Source organism: Fragaria vesca, linkage group LG4, assembly GCF_000184155.1.
Source record: "Fragaria vesca subsp. vesca linkage group LG4, FraVesHawaii_1.0, whole genome shotgun sequence".
NCBI classification, from domain to species: Eukaryota; Viridiplantae; Streptophyta; class Magnoliopsida; order Rosales; family Rosaceae; genus Fragaria; species Fragaria vesca.
In genome coordinates this window covers 9,297,952-9,319,557 of record NC_020494.1, presented here as the reverse complement: position 1 = coordinate 9,319,557, position 21,606 = coordinate 9,297,952, and the positions used below count along the sequence as shown (strand labels likewise).

Here is a 21,606-nt window from a genome sequence, read left to right as displayed (position 1 = left end):
TTCGTTAACGTTCAGATCCACCATCTTCTTTTCTTCCTTCTCCCGTTTTTTTTTTAAATAAAGAAGAACCCCAACACCACAAAGTATCAAACACCACCAAACTTCAAGAGGACCAGCTATCAAGAAGAATCAAACAAGATGAACAACTTGTCTTCAATTCAAGAAGACACGGCAGACCCCAGAAAAACTTTTACAACGTACCCCCAAAGAACCTTTAATTAGGTTGATCTATAAACCCCAAAAGAACCTCGCGGCGGAAATTGATGAGCAACACAGCCGAGTCCGAAAGGATCTCGGCTCTGATACCAAGTCGAATGGTATCAAAAGACTTTTAGAATTTCTGAAATTGTATTCATCTTCTCCAAGAACGGAGTATTTATACAAGAGACTCCAATACCTATTAGGAAACTAATTACAAGAGAATATTTACACAATATTCCTAATAACAACACAAATAGTTACAACCCTAATATTATGGATATTACTCACGTCAACAATCTTGATTCGTCGATCCACACTTAGGAGGAGGTTTGAGTGAGGTAAAAATTTGATTAGGATACTGGGCTCCATTATTCAATCACATTTGATTTGAACTTGAGCATTAGATTGACATAATATTGAGAGGGTATCAGGGAGCAGCAAGACACGAAGGTGAGGTAAGATGAGAAAAAGAATATTAATATATAATTCAAAGTAAATGAACCAAAATTTGCGATGACCCTAGATCTAGGTTTGCCGCCGCACGAACATAGAAGAAAGGAGAGCTCTCATTCTCGTCTAATTACTGAAAAAATATATTAATTCGACACGTACAATAATCAAAATTCATCATTTGTTTGATATATTGTTCTAGCTTTAACTAAACTGATCGATCTCTGCCAAATCATAAATTATAAATAAATTGAAAATCACTAATCCTTATTACTGAAAATATGCATACTGTATAACTGTATTTTCATTGATCAAAAACTGATTACATTGTGTACATAATATAGACCGGAGTGATTGACAATTACAGAAGGGAATAATGAATAATGAAGCCTATAATTAAAGAATCAAAACTATCCAAAACTGTACATCAGTTAGGAAATCTATTTTGAATAATGGATGAAATCACTCTTTTGATTGAATCTGGGATTGAGTAAATCACTAATTGAGGCTATGAATGCTCTCCAATACATATGATGGAATTCTTGTAAGTATACAGGGTGGATGTAGTATAGTGAATGGAAGAAAAAGGGTTGTCATTCCCACGAGGATATTAGTTCAATTTAAATTTTGAAATACCTAAACTAACTATACTAAAACACACAAAACAAGAAACACAAATCGACAAAGACAAACACAAGGACTCAACTAAATTGTACTTACGATTTTTTGGGTTTTGAAAAGGGTTTTATGATGATGAAAAATAACTTGCAAACAGAAAAGAAGAGAAAGTAATTGAATTTGAAAGGAGTAAGAGTATGATGATGATGAGTCTAGGGTGTTGGAATCAACCATAAGCAATGCTATCTACGCCTTGACGCAACTAATGGATTCTATTGTTTCTCTAGATGACAATTCTCGTATCTAAGTCTTTCTCAAGTACCCTAGACCATAATTTTCCTCAAGTGTATGATGCTCTCCCTCTCGGGTAAAGGTCTTATATCCTAGCTATGCAGTCTATCATTCTCAGGTATAAATTTAACATGCATGACTCATTACGTACTAGAAAATAAGGGAATCAAGCAAACCATTATTCTTTCTCAAGCAATAATGTAATTCACAACTCTTAATCACAAGAAGCTAATTTGATTATATTCCAGGTACGCCTCAAATTCATCTTCTAATTATTAGATGCAACGCCCTAAGGTGATCAGTTAAATAACTCAAACATATAGCATCGATTAAAATAGTGACTAAGAATTCATCATAAAGAAACTATAAATTCATTAATCAATCATCAAAAACATAAACAATCATGTCAGGGCATCATCTTAACCCTAGAAAAGGTTTAGCAAAACATGACTAAGGAAAAAATAACGAAAACATAAAAAGAATCTCTGCTCCTTTAGGCGTCTACAACGTGCTCTCGAGACCCCTCTCCATGTGAAAATCATGCTCCCTTAAATAGAGAAGTTTCCTGCTCATCTTTGATATCAAGTTTCCTTGTAAGACTTGGATTCAAACTCATTTCTTGATATGGAATGGGAAAACCTTGAGATATCTCTTGTAGAACTAGGAATACATGTACTCCTTCAATCCTCATTTGCATCGTTGTTCTTGAAGCACTAGGGTTGACGGTCTTGTGACACGGAACTTGAGTTCTCCACAAATGTTTGCAAATCCGAGCAGATTTTCTGATTTGACCTATCTTCATTCAAACAATCATAACTCGGTCTAATCGAAATTGAGATCAATAAAATCCTACAGAAAGTAGACATTTGTAGCTTTTCAATGATATAAGGCTCATTGTCTGATTCAATCTAAGTCCTTCCTAATAATTTGGCAAAGTTGGACGTTCTGCTCAGGCAGATTCTGACACATGGGATTGTAGTCGCCTTTCAATTCTTATTTGCGCATTTTAGCTCCCTTTCTTCTATCTACGACACAAACCTACAAAAACACTAAATTAATGTAAATCAATCACAAATAAGAGAACTAAACACAAATACAAAGATTAGGAGGCATATAAATATAGGATAATATGAGCACATCAAATTAATACCCCCACACTTAGACTTTGCTAGTCCTGAGCAAAACAATGAAAAACTAAAAACACAAACACACAAGACAAAGAAGAACACACTAAGCCTTTCAACGATAGTCTTCGAAAATCTCATACTTTCATGTACAAAAGAATAGCATGCCACCAAGACTCAGTCTCACAAATCATTCGAGAGTTAAATAAAGCACATATATAACACATCACATGTAGGACTTGGGGGCAACAATGGTGATTGGGTGGAGCTTAGCATGTTTCGGACAAGTAATGAATCAACCTCACAATGGATGCACTCTATTTTCTCTTGGAATCAAGGCTTATGCATAATAGCTTATTCACTCATATACATATGTGAGAGAAGATATACAAAGACAAATATCTCACATATTAAGAAAGAAAAGCACTTTGTGAAAAGAGGAAAATTCAGCAACTGTAATACCCCAGATTTTCATATTATTTTCCTTGTATTATTTCCGAAATTAATAAAGGATTGTTAGTGGGAAATTCCTTTCGTTTCGTATGTGCGAAGTTGAAGTTTCAGGAGTCAATTTTATTAAGGTGTCTTGACTTTTAAGAGGCCAAAAATTGACTTTCTTATCCGTAAGTTATTTTCAAAAACTTTCTTCATGAAAGTTGTAGAGTTTGGCGATACGAGTTTGTAGACACATGGCATGCGTAAAACGGATGTCATATGAAAAAGTTATGGTCAGAGGAAGTTAATTTCCAATTTTGGAAGGTGTATAAATAGAAAAATGTGTGGGTTATTTTCAGAAACCCTAGAATTTGCAGAAAAACCATGCAGTTTCTCTCTCTCTCTCTCTCCCGTCTCTATTTTCACCCTCAAACTTCTTCCGGCCATAACTCGGCCATCCGGCGACAGATTTGGGCGTGCTTGGTATCGTTGGACAGCTCTCACTCCCCTCTTTCTATTCATACCAGCTTCACGCCCTATGGAGCACTGTGCACGACGCAGCAAGGCCCGCAAGTTACTGCTGTTGCCGGCGGTGAAGCTCCGACCGATTCCGGTGACATCGAGGTTTAAGGCTACCCATTTTTGGAAGTTCTTGTCCTTCTGAGCATGATGATACCAGCCTTAAAGCCCAATTCGAAGCGTGGAGCTTTTGAGTTCAAAGTGCTCCTTGTTTCTTTCCGGCGACGTTTCCGGCCTCTTTCCGATCGAATTGGCTTTGGCCACAAGTATGAAAAGTGTTCCATTTGATGTGACATACAAGTTTGCTGTTGAGAGTTTGCTTAAATTTTGAAGTTGATGGGGTGGCGCGTGGGGCCCACTCGCCGTCGTCTGTGGTGGCGCGTTGCAGCACGTCCAGCAGTGTTGTAGCTTGAGTTTCTTTGGTTAGCTTACTCTTGTTGTTGTGAGCATGTTGAGTTGTGGAAATTCTAGGTTATGAGTAAGAACTATATGCTAGGTTCTATGTTATTCATAGGTGTTTTGGGAGGTTGTGAACTTTGGAAGTTTGAGAATTAGAAGTAGCAGTTTTGGGTCGTTAAATTTGACGACCTTGGAAGGTTGTTCTTTTTTGGGCAAACCCTCGATTTAAGTTTTGGGTTAAGAGGACAAGTGTTACTTTTTAGTTTGAATGGTTACTAAGGTTATTAATTGTGTTAATTAGGTAGCTTGTGGAGTTGTTAGTGAGCTTGTTCCTTGTGTTTTTGTGAAGACGCAGCGGGAATATTTAGGTGAGTAAAATCCCACCAAGGTTCACTTTGGGACCAATTATTTATGGTTATTGTGATGATGATTATGATGATGATAATGATTATGATGATCATGATAATTATAAGAATTAACCTTTGTTTAGTCACTAAGGTTTACACAACTCATCTACTTAGTCCTCAAGGTTTGAATTTCATCTATATAGTCCTCAAGGTTTTGATTTCTCATCTAGAAGGTCCTCTAGTTAAAAAAAAACTGTTAAACCACTGTTTTTCCGTTACAAATGATTTTTTTATTTTTATTTTATTTTTTTCTTTAAACCTACTCTTAAAGGACTAGACCAAGCTTTTCCTAAGAACTAACCTTCAACATGCCAATATTTCACCTAATGACCTCCTGTCTAATGGTTACTAAACATGGCGGAATCACTGCTGTCTTAGTGTGGGCAAGCCTAATCACTTACAAAGTAGAGTAACGAAACAAAAAGGTACAAATTTATTTATTTATTTATTTATTTTTAACTGATTATAGGGCACAAGGTAGAATTTATTTAATTCAACATAAATACAAATACAAAACCCAGAGCCTTGCTCTTAGGTAAACAGCTAAAGGCTATTTAGCTACTCATAAAGTAAAATATAAACACAAGTACTTACTTGTAAATTTACAGCACACCACACTAGATGATTACAGACTTCACTCTCAAAACACTCTTATTATTCTCACTCGATCTATTCTAAAGACTGTATACTGACTCTCTTTCTTCTTGAGAAAGGTTAAGAAAATTTCAGATTTCTGTTTCAGGTTCCTCCTTCGATGCCTTCCTACTGAAGTTTGAGGCTTCTTATATAGAGAGCGGAACTCAAACTAGAATTAAAACACACTTATTCCTAGTGGTGGACAGGAGGAATCCTATCCTAATAACTTTACTTTTGAAAAAGTAAAGTCGAAAGCTTTTAAGTGCTGGCAGCTACTTTCTTTTTATCAAAAGAAAAGCTGCTTGTCGTGGTGTGTCGGCAACCACTCAACTTTCCAACATATTCATAATATTGTGATATGTTTCTGGATCTTCAGAATAGCCCACTGAGGAGTTGAGACTACTGTATTCCCAATCTCGTGCCGTGTCTTCATCTCCATTGTCGAGGTCTGAATCATAAGGATAAGAAATCTTATATTTTTCTTCAGTCTCAACTTTTTCTAACCACGTAGTGGTAGCCAGAGTGCAATCCACTTCCTTCCTTATAAGAGCTGTGAAAAAGTCACAGTTCTCTGGTGGAGGGTGATTATAACAAGTGACCATTATTTTTTCTCCACTTGCCAAAAGACTTGAATCATAGTCTCTTAGTACCACGTCTTTAATAATATTTATAGCCATGGCCTTCATCCAAGGGATGCTTTGATTTGGTCTACCATTGCCACTCACAACGGTTGTCTTTTGAACTAGACTTTGGATTAATCTGACATGATGATATGGAGAGATATAATTCATTTGACCATTTACCACTGTCCATTCTGGAGGGGTAGAAATGAATTTTAACCTTAAGATACATCCATCAGGTCTGATATTCTTGACTGCTTCAACAATTGTTGCTGGAAAATCCTTCAGATCTTCATTGGTTTTTATCCACAAATTATGAACAAAGCCATTTTCTACAAGCCATAGCTTGTGCTTTTGGGGATGCTCTGCTAGAACATCTACCAAATATCTCCCATAATATGGGCCAGGAACTACCGATAATGTTCTTGGTAGAACATCTTTTCCTTCTCCTAGAAGATTATGAAATTTATACCATTCAGATTCTTTTAGTGCTAGCATTGGTATTTTAGCACTTTCAGGATTTTCAAGGTAAACAGCCTTAGAACTTCCTGCTTGATTTTCTGCTGGAACATCTTTGTCTTTTGTATGGAATCCATACAATTCTTCAGTTAAAGCCTTCAGAGTTTGAAGCAAGTGAGCTTCATTTTCTTCATAAAAGGAATACAGAAAATTATCAATAATAATCTTCTGCTTGAAAGGCAACAGTCTTTCCTTTCTGAAAACTGGCTTCTGAAAGATCTTCAGAGATTGATCATGGATAACCTTTTTTCTTGTGACTATCAGTATCTTATTTGCCCTAAGAGGGTCTCTTTTGCTTTTAGGCAAAGCAGCAGCCATCAACGGACTTGATATGCCTTTACCGTCTGCCGTTTGAGACGGGCTAGCCGGTCTTTTACCCTAAGACCGATCAGTTGAGGCTGTTCCTTTCGGACACAGCAAGAATTCTTGTGCAAGCTTTTCTTCATCAGAAGTAACAGACTGATCTGCTTCTTTTTTAGAATGGTTTGAAAAGTCATCCCATCCTTGATCTAGCTTTGGCTTGATTCTTTCTAAAGGCTGGCTTGATTCAGCAGCTGCATAAGAAACAATGTATTGATAACCTGGTCCGTCATGGAGAGGTCCTACGGTTTTATCACCGCTCTTGTATCTTTCCCAAAGCTTCTTTTCTTCAGATATCGGTTTCCGGCTTCTTGGATTGCGACATTCTCTGTCAAACATAGCCATTTCTCTTGTGAGAGCGTCGGGCAAATAGTTCTTGTTACCTGCAACCATTTCAACATTATATTCATATTGGGTTAAAAACATTTGCCATCTTAGAACTCTCCCTCTATCTGCAGCATCAGTCAATTTGTAGTTTTTAAAAATTTTTACTCTTTTGTTGTCCGTTCTTACTACAAATTTGTTTCCTAGATATGCCTCAGCACCCTTGATGCTTTTAATTAAAACAAGGACTTCCTTGTCTCCAGTGAAATAATTTAACTCAGCAGCGTTAAACTTTCCAGATAGAAACTTACAAATCTTTTCATGATTTGTATTTGGAGCAACAGCTAAAACAACTCATGCCCAATAATAATCATTTGCATCAGTCTGCAAAATAACCAGATCTCCTTCTTCAGGTAACTGTAGAGGAGGAAGGCTTTTTGTTAATTCCTTAATCTTTCTGACAGTATTACTGTCATCAGCTGTGAAAGACCAATTTTTCTTAGAGCTCGTTTTTGGAGAGAGGAGAGCAGTTAGACCACTAACTTGAGGAATAAAATCTCTAGCAAAATTAACAACTCCCAAAAATCTCTGCAGAGACTTCGCATCTGGGATGATGTCTGGAAATTGACTGATTTTCTTAACAATATGATCTTGGAGATGAATCTCTCCATCCTTAACATGAATGCCAAGGAAATCAATTTCACCTTTAATAAGATGAATCTTCTTCTGTCCAAGAATGATTCCTTTTTGGACAATAAGTTTACACACTTGTTCAAGATGCTTTAGATGCTCATTCATAGTTTTGGAGAAGACAAGAATGTCATCTATGTAAACTATGCAGAAATCTGAGTAAGGCTTGAAGATATTATCCATTTTTCTTTGAAAAATAAACAGGGCTTGCTTAAGACCAAATGGCATAACTAACCATTCATAGTGCCCTTGAGAAGTTCCAAAAGCTGTTAATGCTATGGAATCAGGATGCATTTTAACCTGTCAAAAGCCTGACTTTGCATCAAACTTACTGTTTGTTGAAGAAGAAAGTCATTCCCTATGAACAAATCAGTTGTCTGACCTTCACACTGCCAAAAAATCTTGATAGTAAAAGTGCCTCCTCCCAAGGAAACTTGCACATTTCGTGCCATTGTATCCATAACTATGTTGTTTTCTTCCATTGCAACTCCAGTAACTGTCCTTAGAGATTTTTCCCAATATTCTTCAGAGATAGCATATCTTTTAGCAAGACTAAACCCTGAACCAGTATCTACAAATGCATGTAGATGATATTTTTTGTAATTGGAAAACTTCAGTCCTATAGTAATATAATTACTATATATGCTTGTCTGGACTGGCATTATTCTTGCTTGCTTTCTTGGATCATCAAGTAATTCTGTGAAATGATTGACCTTTCTTTCTGCTGGTTTTGATTCCAGAAGATTGTCATTTGCTAGACTCAGTATCGGGTTGGAACTGAATTGAGAGAATCAAGAGATTCCTTGATTTCCCTGTTCTGACTTAATGAAGTTTGTAACTTCATCGTTTTTGTATCCTCTTCAAGGTTTTTTTCTTTTTCTTTTTTATGGAATACATTGTATTCCTCTTCTACCAGGACATGTGCTTCCTTATCCTTGGTTTTTCTTCAGAGTTCTGCAATAAAACATTCCCGATGATAAGTTCACCTGTACCTTCACAGTACATGGGAATTGTATTATTATCATCACATTTGCAATAGTCACAAATAAATCTTCCTGGATTGGGATGGAAGGTACTGATAATATCCGTGTTTTCTTCCTTCCAATTTTGTATCTACAATAAAAATATAGGACGATCTCCTATTTCTTCTTCTTTAGAGTTTTCTGAAGTACTTTCTGTCTCACTATCTGATGGGTACTCAAGAGAATATATTGATTCATTCTCTTCATCAGAATATGCGACTTCAAAGCCCTTTAAATTAGCATACTCTATTGCTTCATCATACTCAGCGATTAAGGCTTTAGAAGATCTCTTGTCCTTTTAATTAGGACATTCATTTGCATAATGTCCCTCTGCCTTGCAAAGCCAACATCTGCATTTCTTTGTTTCCTTAGAAGAAAAATTGGTCTTCTTTTTCTTTTTGAAAAATCTCTTTCTAGAAGAAGTTTGAGAAGATTGTTCTTTCTTATATCCAGGCCTTTTCCTGAACTTATACTTCCTTTTAGAAGCAAATTTTTTATCATGCTTGGTGCTAGAGAACTTCCTTCGGTGTTTTCTTTCTGTAGGAATATGACATCCTCATTGTGTTGGGGTATCCAAAATCTTTGGACACATATTCTCAACTCCTCTGAGTTGCTTCTTGGCCGTTTTGGATTTTCTGTTCTCTAGTGTCAGATCGGGATCCTCGATTTGCTTCTAAATTCTGGGGAGCTCTTCAGGCAACTTTAGATACCTAATTACTCTTCAGTACTGCTTTTCATCCTCAGACTGATGGGCAGTCCGAGAGGATTATTCAGACTTTGGAGGATATGTTGAGGGCTTGTGCCATGCAGTTCAGAGGTAGTTGGGATAAAAACCTATCTTTGATGGAATTTGCTTATAATAATAGCTATCATTCTAGCATTGGTATGGCTCCCTTTGAGGCTCTTTATGGGAGGCAGTGTCGCACGCCTTTGTGTTGGAATGAAGTGGGGGAAAAAGAGCTTTGTGGCCCAGAGTTAATCCATGTTACGAATGAGAAGATTAAAGTGGTTAGAGATAGACTCAAGACTGCTCAAAGTAGGCAGAAGAGTTATGCGGATGTCCGTAGGAGAGATCTAGAATTTCAAGTGGGTGATTGGGTGTTCCTGAAATTATCTCCTTGGAAAGGGGTTGTGCGTTTCGGTAAGCGTGGGAAGCTCAGTCCGAGGTATATTGGCCCTTATGAGATTATTGAGCGAGTTGGCTCACTTGCTTATCGGCTACTTTTGCCTCCAGAGTTAGCTAGGATACATAATGTGTTTCATGTATCCATGCTTCGCAAGTATATTGCCGATCCTTCTCATGTGCTGCAAGAGCAGCCGATCAGTTTGACGAGAGATTTGAGATATGAAGAGGAACCGGTTCAGATTCTCGACCGAAAGGAGCAAGTGCTTAGGAATAAGACAATCCCACTTGTCAAGGTGCTTTGGAGAAATCATCAAGTAGAAGAAGCTACTTGGGAATCGGAGGAGCAAATGATGCAGCAATATCCCTATCTCTTCGGATGACAGGTATGTAAATTTCGAGGACGAAATTTTTATAAGGAGGGGAGAATTGTCACATCCCGACCCTTATATTTTTACCTTATTTACTAGCCTGATTATAATAAGAATTTTACCGTCTCCGTCATTGAGTTAATAGTTTAATTGGTCCCTAGAGGGGTTTCGGGGACGATTATATGCGGAGGATTATTCGTAAGAGAAAATTTCGACGACGGTAAAAATGGTAAATTTTAGCTAGTAAAAGGTAATTTTTCTTCGGGTATTATTTTTCGGGGTGTTTTATTTTTGGAATTGGGTTGTTATATAGGTGATGGACCGGGTTGGTCAGGCCCAAACCCAGCCCTCACTTTTTCTTTTTCTTCCTCTCTTCTTCCTGGTTTCCTCCCGAGCCTCTCCCCCGCCGGAAACTTCTCGCCGTCCGTACGCCGCCGTCCGGCCACCATCTGCCGCCGCTTCGGTCCCGTTCGGTTGCCCTCCGACCCAACTATCTTCCAGGACCGGTGACAGCCCCCCTAGCGCCGCCGTGAGAGAGCGGTGCCGCCCGAAAGGCTAGGCTGCCCAGAACTTCCGGCCGTCGGAACTCCCTCCTCCGGCCACCAAAACCGGCGATCCTTGGCTCATTTTGTAGCCCTCCTCCTGTGCAGCAACCCCTCCAATCAGCTCACTCCCTCTTGAGCTAGGTAAGGAGAAATGTGGAGTTGAATTTTCTAGGGCTTTTAGGATGTTTTCGTTCGATTAGCCTAGTTAGGCTTGGAATTGGGTAATGTGCTGTTTAAGAAAGTTGTAGAGCATGATGAGGAGATTATTCTGTCAAAATTTCATAGGTTTTGGAGGTCGCCGGAATTGGCCTCCGGCCGCCGCTGCCAGCGGAGCCGCCGGCGGCGCCGCCGCCGGTTGGGAGATTTTAATGTTGTTAAATTTGGAATATTAAGGGGAGTTTATTGATGTGATTTATGGAATTTTTGGATGAGATTTGGATAGGTTTGTGAATTTCCGAAGTTTGGTATTTTTGGCGGTTAATTAATGTAGAATCCAGCCGTAGGATTTAAGTCATATTTTGGGGAGGTTGTATTTACGACTGTTGAGTATGATATTTAAGTTCGGATCGTTCCGATTTAAGAATATCCAAGTTAGGCAATGATGAGCGTATTTATGGCTCTCGGGTAATTTTGCCTATTTTGATCAAATATTGGATTATTGGTTGGGAAATTAATATTATATTTGGAACAGGACGTGAGGAGACTCGAGCAGACGAGGCCCCCGATCCACATCAGGCTTAGGCCTAATTTGTGAGTGGACGTTTATTTTAAATAAATGCATGCTATAGTTCATGGTCGAACAATTAATGTTGCGGAATATTTTAACGTCATTTTAATTTGACGATTTTTATTTCTCTTGGAGAGTTACCGAAAATGGGATTTTCGGTAGATATAAATATGTATTTATGAGAGAGTATGTATATAAATGCTAGCTAGCCATATGTGTCTGTCCACCTTAATGGCGTAGCATTTAGCCGCATTATGGTGTGACGTGAGCGTTGGACGTGAGCGTAGTAGCCCTATTTGAGTGGTTAATTCATATAGGGGGTATGGACACATATTTATACACCCGTCTGTCCACCTTGATGGCGTAATGTAGCACCGCATTAAGGCGTGACGTGAGCGTTGGACGCGAGTGTAGTAGCCCTATATAGACCCATGAATTTATATAGGGAGTATGGACGAGTGTAAATACATACATATATTATAGAGTCTGAGAGGCTCGATATTTTATAAGATAAAAGTTTTATCGCTTGCGGCATGCATTTGATTTTTCCTTAGAATTAATTTGGGGAAACATAAATATTTTATTTTATTTTTGTCCACTCACTCTAACGTTATTAAATGTTTTCCCCTGGGCCCTTCGTTTTAAATTGCCCAGTCTGCAGAGTTCGGGTTGGATCTAGTAGGAGGCGAGGCATAGTCACCCGCATTTCTGCCAGTTTTCGTCAGTAGGTTACATGTTCAACCTACTCGTGTTTTCTTGCTTCCGCTAGTGTTTAGTAGCTCTAAATACTTTGGGATTATTGTATATTATGTGTAGAATTTCTGAAGGATAATTATGTGATGTTTGGACGTGTTGAATTAAGAGTGTAATTTGGAATTTTCGAGTTAAGGTTGTCCATCTGCAAGGGAGATTTTCTTAATCTTTTCAGTAAATTTTCCTTGGAGGTGGTCCCCGCACGACTTACTCCGAGTTTCAGGGTGAAATTCAGGGTGGGTCGTGTCATTCACAGTCAAACTGACTTCTTCTTTTATCCGAGATACCCAAAATATCCAAAATAGAAGCTTCCTTAAGATCCCAGCAGCAAGCATCCTATTTATACGAGAATTTCCAATGTTCCGATCACTTGTCTTAAAGATGCAATGCTTCTTCCTTTTGATCTTTTTCTTGTAACACCATTCCCTCATGTCGGCATTAGGCTATAAGTAGAACGTCATCAATTGTAAATGAGGTGGCCATGGTGGTTTGAGTGATTGTGGGAGGAACTTGTCCTTCAACTCTGTAGGCAGCTTGGGAACACACAACTCGAATCTTGAAGTTGGAAGAATGTGAGGAACAACCTTGGAGGGTGAAGAAGGCACAAACTCACAAATTTGGTGCTTCATGGACTCTTGAAAATTGGGTGCATCATCTTATATGGTGGTTGCTTCATCAAATACATCTAATGGATGAGTTATCACAACTTCTTCGAATTGAAATTCCTCCTTGGATTCTTTGTCAGTTTGCTCGTTAACACATATCTCCATGGGAATCTCGCTTTCTTGTGGTCCGCTAATATATCTTTCATCCTCTTCTTCCCAAGCATTACTAAGCCGCCAAATTTGAGCTTCAATTTCAGATAGTGTTTGTGCAAGCTGTGACTGCTTTTCTTCAAGCTTTAACTGATCATGTTTAAGCTTTTCAACCTCTTGATCATACTTTTCTGATCTCCTTAGGAGTTTGAATACCATCTCCTTGACAGAAGGTTCTTCTTGCTGATAGATTGGAGCTTGATAAGATGGTGGAGCCCATTGTCTAGCTTCATAGTTGGAAGTGTTAGGCCAAGAGTAGCCCATGTAGTCTCCCCATCCACGGTTGCAATTATATGAGTTGGAGTTGTATGCTTGCTCATATTTGAACCCATAGGAAGCCATGAAAATTCACTTTTGCACCTTGCAACAAAAATTGTCAAATTTCTGTGCAAAATGAGCACTGTTCGGTATTTTGCAAATATCTCTTAGCTCAGAACTTGGAACGACGATCCGTTTGGTGCGTTGGAAACTAGACTGGTTTATCTTACCAGTAATATATAAAAATCCTGAAAAGATATGAAATTATCAATTCGTAATAGGCGTTGCAAAACAGTTTCAGAACACACAAGAAACATAAAAATTGGATTGATTTCTTGAACACATTTTTGACACCAAAACGACACAAAATTCTAAAACTAAATCAAACTGAATCAACAAGAATTAGAAAAGGAATCCAGAATTTAAATTAAACTAATGTTCCCTGTAGCTGGCACCAAAAACATGATTGTAGACGCCTAAAGGAGCAGAGATCCATCCACCCTTCACCTTTTCATTGTTTTTATGTTTTCGTTATGTTTCCTTTAGTCATGTTTTGCTAAACCTTTTCTAGGGATAGGATGATGCCTTAGCATGATTGTTTATGTTTTTGATGATTAATTTTTGGATTTATAGTTTCTTAATGATGAATGCTTAATCAGTATTTAAATATATGTTTTATGTTTAAGTTCTTTGATTGATCACCTTAACCTTAGGGCTTTCCATTTAGTAACTTGAAGATAGACTTGAAGCAGAGATGAAATATAGTTTATTTAGCTTCTTGTGATTGAGTATGGTGAATTACATAATTGCTTGAGAAAGAATAATGGTTTGCTTAATTCCCTTATTTTCTAGTACGTAATGAGTCCTGCATGTTAAATTTATACCTGAGAATGATAGACTGCATAGCTAGGATATATGATCTTTACCCAAGAGGGAGAGCATCATACACTTGAGGAAAATTATGGTCTAGAGTACCTGAGAAGGATGTAGGTACGGGAATTGTCATCTAGAGAAATGATAGAATTACCAGGACAAGCACTTTAGCCGACGAAAAAGTTTTGTCGGCCTGTTAGCTTAATTCGTCGATTAAGATCTTAGCCGACGAAGGCTCGCCGGCTAAGATTTCGTCGGGAAAAGGTCGTCGGCGATGAATTTAGCCGACGAAACTAGAAGACATCGTCGGCTATAGTCCCAGAGTTTAGCCGACGAAAAACATGTCGTCAGGTTTTCTCCCAGACTTTAGCCGACGAAAAACATGTCGTCGGTTTTTTCTCAGACTTTAGCCGACGAAACATTTAAGATACTTGTTGGCTAAAGTGTGTAATTAAAATTTAAAAAATAACTAAAGCCGACTAAATATAGTTTGTTTCGTCGGCTTTAGAGGAGTTTAGCCGACGAAACATGCCATAATTGGTCGGCTAAACCTTATTTAAAAAAAATTTAAAATACTATAGCCGACGAATTATTGCGTATTTCGTCGGCTATAAGTCCATTCCAGTAAAAAAAAAACCTGAAATTTCTAAATTATCATTCCAAGCAAGCTGCAAAATACACCAAAACAATTCCATATAACCAACAACAACAATAAGCACATAAAACAATATATAATTCATCAACTACACAAAATCTAGATCGTCTAAATTAATATCCGCTTCTGGGGGCTGCTACGGAGGTTGTTGCGGAGGTTACGGCGGCTGGGGTAGCGGTATAGCCGTAGGCATGGGTGGAGCCGGAAGTCCCTGAAGCTGGGCAGCTGTAAAGTCCTGCATGTACTGGAACATCTGCTGCTGCTGGGCCTGCTGGATGGCATGTATCTCAGCAACATAGGCTGCCTGCACGGCGTTATAGGCTGCCTGCGAGGCATTATAGGCTACCTGCAAGGCATTATAGGCAGCCTGAGCAGCTTGCTGTTCCCGTAGTCTCTGAACTTCCGACTCTAACTGAGTCGTCCTGGTGGTCGTGGTCGTGGTCCTGCTGCTGGTCGAGGCTGCCTTTCGTTGAAATCCTGAAGTGGTCTTCAGGACCCCCTCGCCCTTCTTTCCTAGACCCCGGCAGTAGAAGTTGTTTGCTCGCGGTGGGAAGGCTGTGCCCATGATCCTCGCCCTAACCGTCGGATCCGAAGTGTTGATCCGGGACATGGCTTCGGACATCTCTTCCTCCTGCGTGTCCGGCCATGTCTCTCTCACTATAGCACTCATCACCTCGTCACTATCCTCCCTCACCTTCGCCTAATTGGATAGGAAAAAAATTAGTAATTAACATTTTGACATATATATAAGTAAAATTAAAAATTTAAAAACGTAAGATAACTTACAATATCCTCCTGGGCGTTAGGATATGTCTTCTCGTACGTATAGACGTACTGGTTGACTTCTGGATGTTCCCTGGCCGCCTCGTCCATGAAGACAGCGAACGGTCTAGAACTGGCACGATGGTTCCTTGTGTTGCGTTGCCGGTTCTGAGCGTTCGCCCGGGAAACGGCATTCAAAGAAAAAACTAAACTATTAGTAAAATATTTAAAAACACACGTACTTAATAACAAATTAACTAATTAATTTTTTTTAAGGGAAAATGCCCATTTAGTACTAATTCAAACCCCTTATTTCCCATTCCAATGATAATCTTTTGCATTAGCCCATTCCAATATAAGGTAACCATTTTTATGCCCAAATGCACAAATCTTTATGCCCAAATGCACAAATCTTTATGCCTAAATGCACAAATCTTTACTAAAGTTTTAACAAACCATATTATTTTAAGACTATTTTGCCCCCATCTCTTCAACATGAAAAGACTTAGCCGGAACCTCAGACTCCGGTCACCAGCCGCCGGACTCCGGTCACCGACCGCCGGATTCCGGTCATAGGATTTTTCTCTGTAACCAGTTATTGACCCCCAATAATCAGTTACTGACCAGTTAATGACCCATAATAACCAGTTACTAACCCCCAGTAACCAGTTATTAATTAATTACTGACACCAGTAACCAGTTACTGACCCCCAATAACTTTTAGTTTTCAATTACTGACACCCAGTAATCACTTAGTTTTCAGTTACTGACCCCTAATAATTTTGGCTACTAACCGGAGAGGAGAGAACTAAGGAACCGACTCAACGGTGAGCACCCACATTTCTTCTTTGGGCACCCACCTTCCCCGACGGTGAGCACACCGGCCTCCTCCATCGACCTCGGCGCACGCCGGCAAGCAACGCCCTTCCAGGGGAGTAGGAGAAGTGGTGAGGCAGCTTAGAGCCGGTTTCCGGGGCTGTGCGGTTGCGGGTGATTTTGCGGAAGCAGAGGAGGAGGAAGAAGAGGAGGGAGAAGGAGGTGGTGGCGGCGCCGGCGAGTGGGACGACGAGGTTGGGCTGCGGCAGAAGAGAGGACGACGACGGCGACGGCGCCGGGGACCGGGTGATTGGGCGCTGCAGAAGGTGGATCGGGAAGAGAAGGTGGTCGGAGTTGCGGAAGCAGACGAGGAAGAAGAGAAGGGAGAAGGCGGTGGTGGCAGCGCCGGCGAGTGGGACGACGAGGTTGGGCTGGGGCAGAAGAGACAACGGAGACGGCGCCGGGGACCGGGTGATTAGGCACGGTAGAAGGTGGATCAGGAAGAGAAGGTGGTCGGAGGAGATGAAGTAGCGGTGCTTGTGTGGGCAGCTAGCGTCGGAGGAGGAGGAGGAGGAGAGAGAGAGAGAGAGAGGATTTCCGTTTCTCAAGTTTGATCCTCACAATCACAACATGCTTACTAATGTTGTATGGGCAAAAATTCAACTTGATCCGACAAGGTTAAGGGCTCGATCCGGACGGTCAATCGGTTAAGTCAAACCCCTAAATGCACGGAAAAGGTCGTTGGACCGTCTAAATTACGTATTTTGGCCGGACCTTCAACTGAAAATAGTTTCAAATCGATGAGACGCAAGAAGTCGTATAAAAATTTTACGGAAAATAAGCACCGAAGATAGGGCTATAGTATGTAATAGAAAAATTTTAGGGTTTAGCCGACGAATACCCTAATATATTCGTCGGCTATAATATGTAATAAAAATAAAAAAATAAATAAAGCCGACGAAATATTAGGGTATTCGTCGGCTAAACTAATCTAAACCGACGACTTATAATATAATTCGTCGGCTTAGATGGTTTTAGCTGACTAAATATACTATAATTCGTCGGCTAAGATGTTTTAGGCCGACGAATTATGGTGTATTTCGTCGGCTAAAGTATAAAAAATACATTAAAAAACTGAAGTTTTAATGTAAACCATACTCACTTCCTGTTCATATATCACCAAAATTTATATAAAATAACAGAAATATGAATTCAACATATGTAAACTATAAAGGTAATACATTCTTTTTTATTACAAATTAATGTATTACGTCCTCTAAATTAAAACTAAGGCTCGTAGTCGGAATCATCCGATGAGTCTTCTTCGGTGTCAGAATTAATTTCTGGTAATCTATGCATATTCTCATCGCCAGAGTCTTCGTCTGTTTCTTGAATTGGATCAACATCAATAAGTCTTGGCTTTTCATCACGAATTCGCACCGAACGACCTGCTTTAAAATTATTAAGGCGAACGGTAGAGGAGTTAGGAATACCTATTGCGTTGGGCTCTTGAAACGCAACATCTTCTTGCTCGTCTTCGGCGTCTCCAAAATTATTAAGGCGAACGGTAGAGGAGTTAGGAATACCTATTGCGTTGGGCTCTTGATACGCAACATCTTCTTCCTCGTCTTCGGCCTCTCCAAGTGTAGCCGCCCGGTAAATGTTTCGAGGGTGCACAAGGTTGACTACTTTCCACGCGTCACCCTTAGCAAGGTCATTAAGATAAAACACTTGTTTTACCGATGTGGCAAAAACAAACGGGTCATTTTCATAACAACTTGTAACAGTGTTCACCGATAATATTCCGTACTGATCGGTCTTCATGCTCTGCGGCCTAGTATCAAACCATCTACACTTGAAGAGGTGCACTGTCATGCCTTGCCCATAAACGAGTTCCACCACTGAATGGAGAACATCGTAATAGTCAACTCCATTCCGCCCACCATGCGCCATCACCCCAGAATTCTGTGTTCTCCGTCTACTGTCTCTCTGTTCACATATAAATTGCACGCCATTCACCTTGCACATTGGATAAACTCTTGACATTATCGGTTTCATCGCTAGAAGTCTTAGTTCGTGCGACCAATTTGGGTGACCATCAATTTGAATATGATTCATCTGCAACCAACCATTCAACTGTAAATATGGATAATTATACAATAAATATAAACACGTACATAAATATTGAATTACGTACCCAGCCGCCAAAATAGTTTGCGAACTCCCTGTTGTGGTACTCGAGATCACCTTGAATGTCTGGACAATATAGATGGATGTCTTCCAGTATTCAACTTCTCGACAGTTAATCAATACCCACCAGTGGGCAATGACTAGCTCATGCGGTTGCAACTTGTAGGAGTCTGGCAAAATTCCATAAACTTCAACATCACTGGAGAGTATGGAAAGATTGAACTTCGGTACATTTATTGGTATGGTTTACGGAGCTTCTTTCAACGCTCCTAAATACAACTTCATGTAGGTGGCACACTCGTGCGCAATATATGCTTCAGCTATACATCCTTCAGGCGCGGATTTATTAGCCACATAATCTTTGTAGTCTTCAAGTTGCCTATAAATCAAGTTGCAAAGTGTTATGATTATTGAACATGTATATATATTGAGGAATTCAGGTGTAAAAAACGCACCTTTCCATGGGATACATCCAAGTGTAGTGTACTGGACCGGACCGGTAAGCAACAATTGCTCGGGAAGATGGATCATCAGGTGAGGCATGATGTTAAAAAAATTTGGAGGAAATATCCTCTCAAATTTACACATGATATAAATGATGTCTTCATGCCTTTCCTGGAGGTTAAATTTTTTCACTTCCCGTGTGCGTAACTTCTAGAAGAATCTTGCCAACGCTACTAACGGCTCCACCACCAGACGGGGAAGGAACGGTTGATTGAAAACAGAGAAGAGACGTTGTAGAAGTATGTGACAGTCATGACTCTTCAACCCGTACATCTTATTGTCCCGGAAGTTCATACACCGGGCTATATTTCCTGCATAGCCTGAAGGATACTTCACGCAACTCATCCACTTGAAAATTACGTTCTTCTGGTCAGGCTTCACGGTGTAAGGAGCTTGAGGCATTTTTTTCTTCCCTTCTTTCAACCACAGATGTCTTCTTAATTGCATTTTTTTTAGATCAATGGATGCCTTAGGACCATCTTTGATCTTCCCCTCCAAGTTCAGCATTGTGCCCACCACACTGTCGCAAACATTCTTTTCTATGTGCATCACATCTAGGTAGTGCCTGATCAACAACTTACTCCAGTATGGGAGTTCCCAGAATATGCTCTTATGTGTCCAGAATTTGTACATGTCGGGTCTTTCAGGTATTGCCGCCACAATATTGGGATGATTGCTGAGCTGCCCAAAATCGTACTCATCAAGCACTGCTAAAATTTTTTCCCCCGTCCATCTTCTGAGAGGCACACCGTTTGCTACGGTCCCATCAAATGCATGTGCATCGAACCGCCATTCGTGATCATATGGAAGGAGAGTACAGTGACCCAATTTGCATATCTTGTTGCAATGACTGCTGCTCCCCTCATCGCTAAGGCACTCTGGACAAGCCTTATATCCCCTAACAACCTTGCCCGACAACATCCCACGGGCAAGAAAATCACTGATGGTACCAACAACCATGACATGCATCTGGAACATCTCGTGCATGTACTTGTCATAATGGGATGACCAACATCCCACAAAAACTTAAGCTCTTCAATCAAAGGTCTCAAATACACATCGAGACACTTCCCTGGATAACCGGGCCCCGGAATCAACAAACTCAACATATTGTATTCCTTCTTCATGCACATCCATGGAGGAAGGTTGTACGGTATCAAAATCACCGGCCATACATTGTATTGAAGACTCATGTTACCAAAAGGGTTGAACCCGTCGGATGAGAGCCCGAGCCTCACATTTCGGACTTCTGACGCAAAATGAGGAAACTCCCTATCTATATGTTTCCAAGCCTCCCCGTCAGCAGGGTGTATAAGGGTATCTTCGTCATGCAATTCCCTATCAGCGGTCCATCTCATAGCTTCGGCCGTGTGTGAAAACATGTACAACCGCTCCAGCCTATCCCTCAACGGGAAATACCGAAGTACCTTCACAAGTTTTCTATTGCCTGCAGGAGTCAGCTTATACCTGTCAGTGTGATATACCGGACATGCGTCAAGGCCACCAAGGTCATTCCCTTATGGATCTTTACCTTAGAAGAAAACGCAGTCATATCTGCATGCATGGATCTTGATGTAGGAAAGCCCAAGATCTTTCAGGATACATCGGACCTTATGAAGAGTGGTAGGAAGAAGATGACCGTGGGGCAGCATCGAAGCAGTGTACTGTAGATAATCATCAACAGCCTTCACGGTCGATTTTGTCTCAACTTTAATCTTCATTACGTCCATCACACTTTCAAGAACGGTCTTTTGATAACCAGGGTACACAGGGGTCTGTTGGAAAGCAAGCAGTTTGTTGTACTTGTCAATACCAGCAGTGTTGACAGCTCTAGGGAAGGGCTGCACCGGGTCAGACATATACTGTCCTTGAGTGCATTCACCGCTCTCATAAGGAAACATGTCGTTGATGAACGCCGTTGTTGGATCGTTGGATGTACTACCCGTCTCAGAAAATTGCCCATGATCATGCGGACCCCCTGATGATGTTTCACCGTGATATAACCAACATGTGTACTTCTCCCAAACCCCGTTACTCTTCAGGTGCTGCCATACTTTGTCAATCGCAAATCGATGCATATCGTTGCGACACTGACATTTCGTGCACGGGCAATAGAAAATTGTATTTCCGTTAGCATTAGTCAGTGCATATTCCAGAAAACTCATAACTCCTTTACCATATCTTTTGTCCCATTTTGGAAGCGAAATCCAACTCTTATCCATATCCTGAAAATATAACAAAATATATATCTACAACGCTAGCTAATTATTAATTAAATTATATGTTATATATAAAATTTCAATTCATTTAGTATATATTCTACGTACTACAACTAATTGATAACAAATTAATTAACACACACATATATATATATATATACTTAATAATTACATAACAATATTATATATATCAACATCATCACAAAATCATCATCAACAACTTCATACCATCAACACAATATTATAAATTAATTAACATATATATATATATATATCTACTACTTATGAACAACTTCATATATATTATCAAATCATTAACCAAATCGATCAACATATATATATATATATATATATACATCTAACGTACTCAAAATCGATCA

The 21,606-nt window shown here is 39.7% G+C and overlaps 1 pseudogene; it reads right to left on the bottom strand.

The window, feature by feature from the left end:
• LOC101292791 overlaps positions 1–7,887 on the bottom strand; it is a 15,257-nt pseudogene extending 7,370 nt beyond the window's left edge.
• Between the last annotated feature and the right edge of the window lie 13,719 nt (positions 7,888–21,606).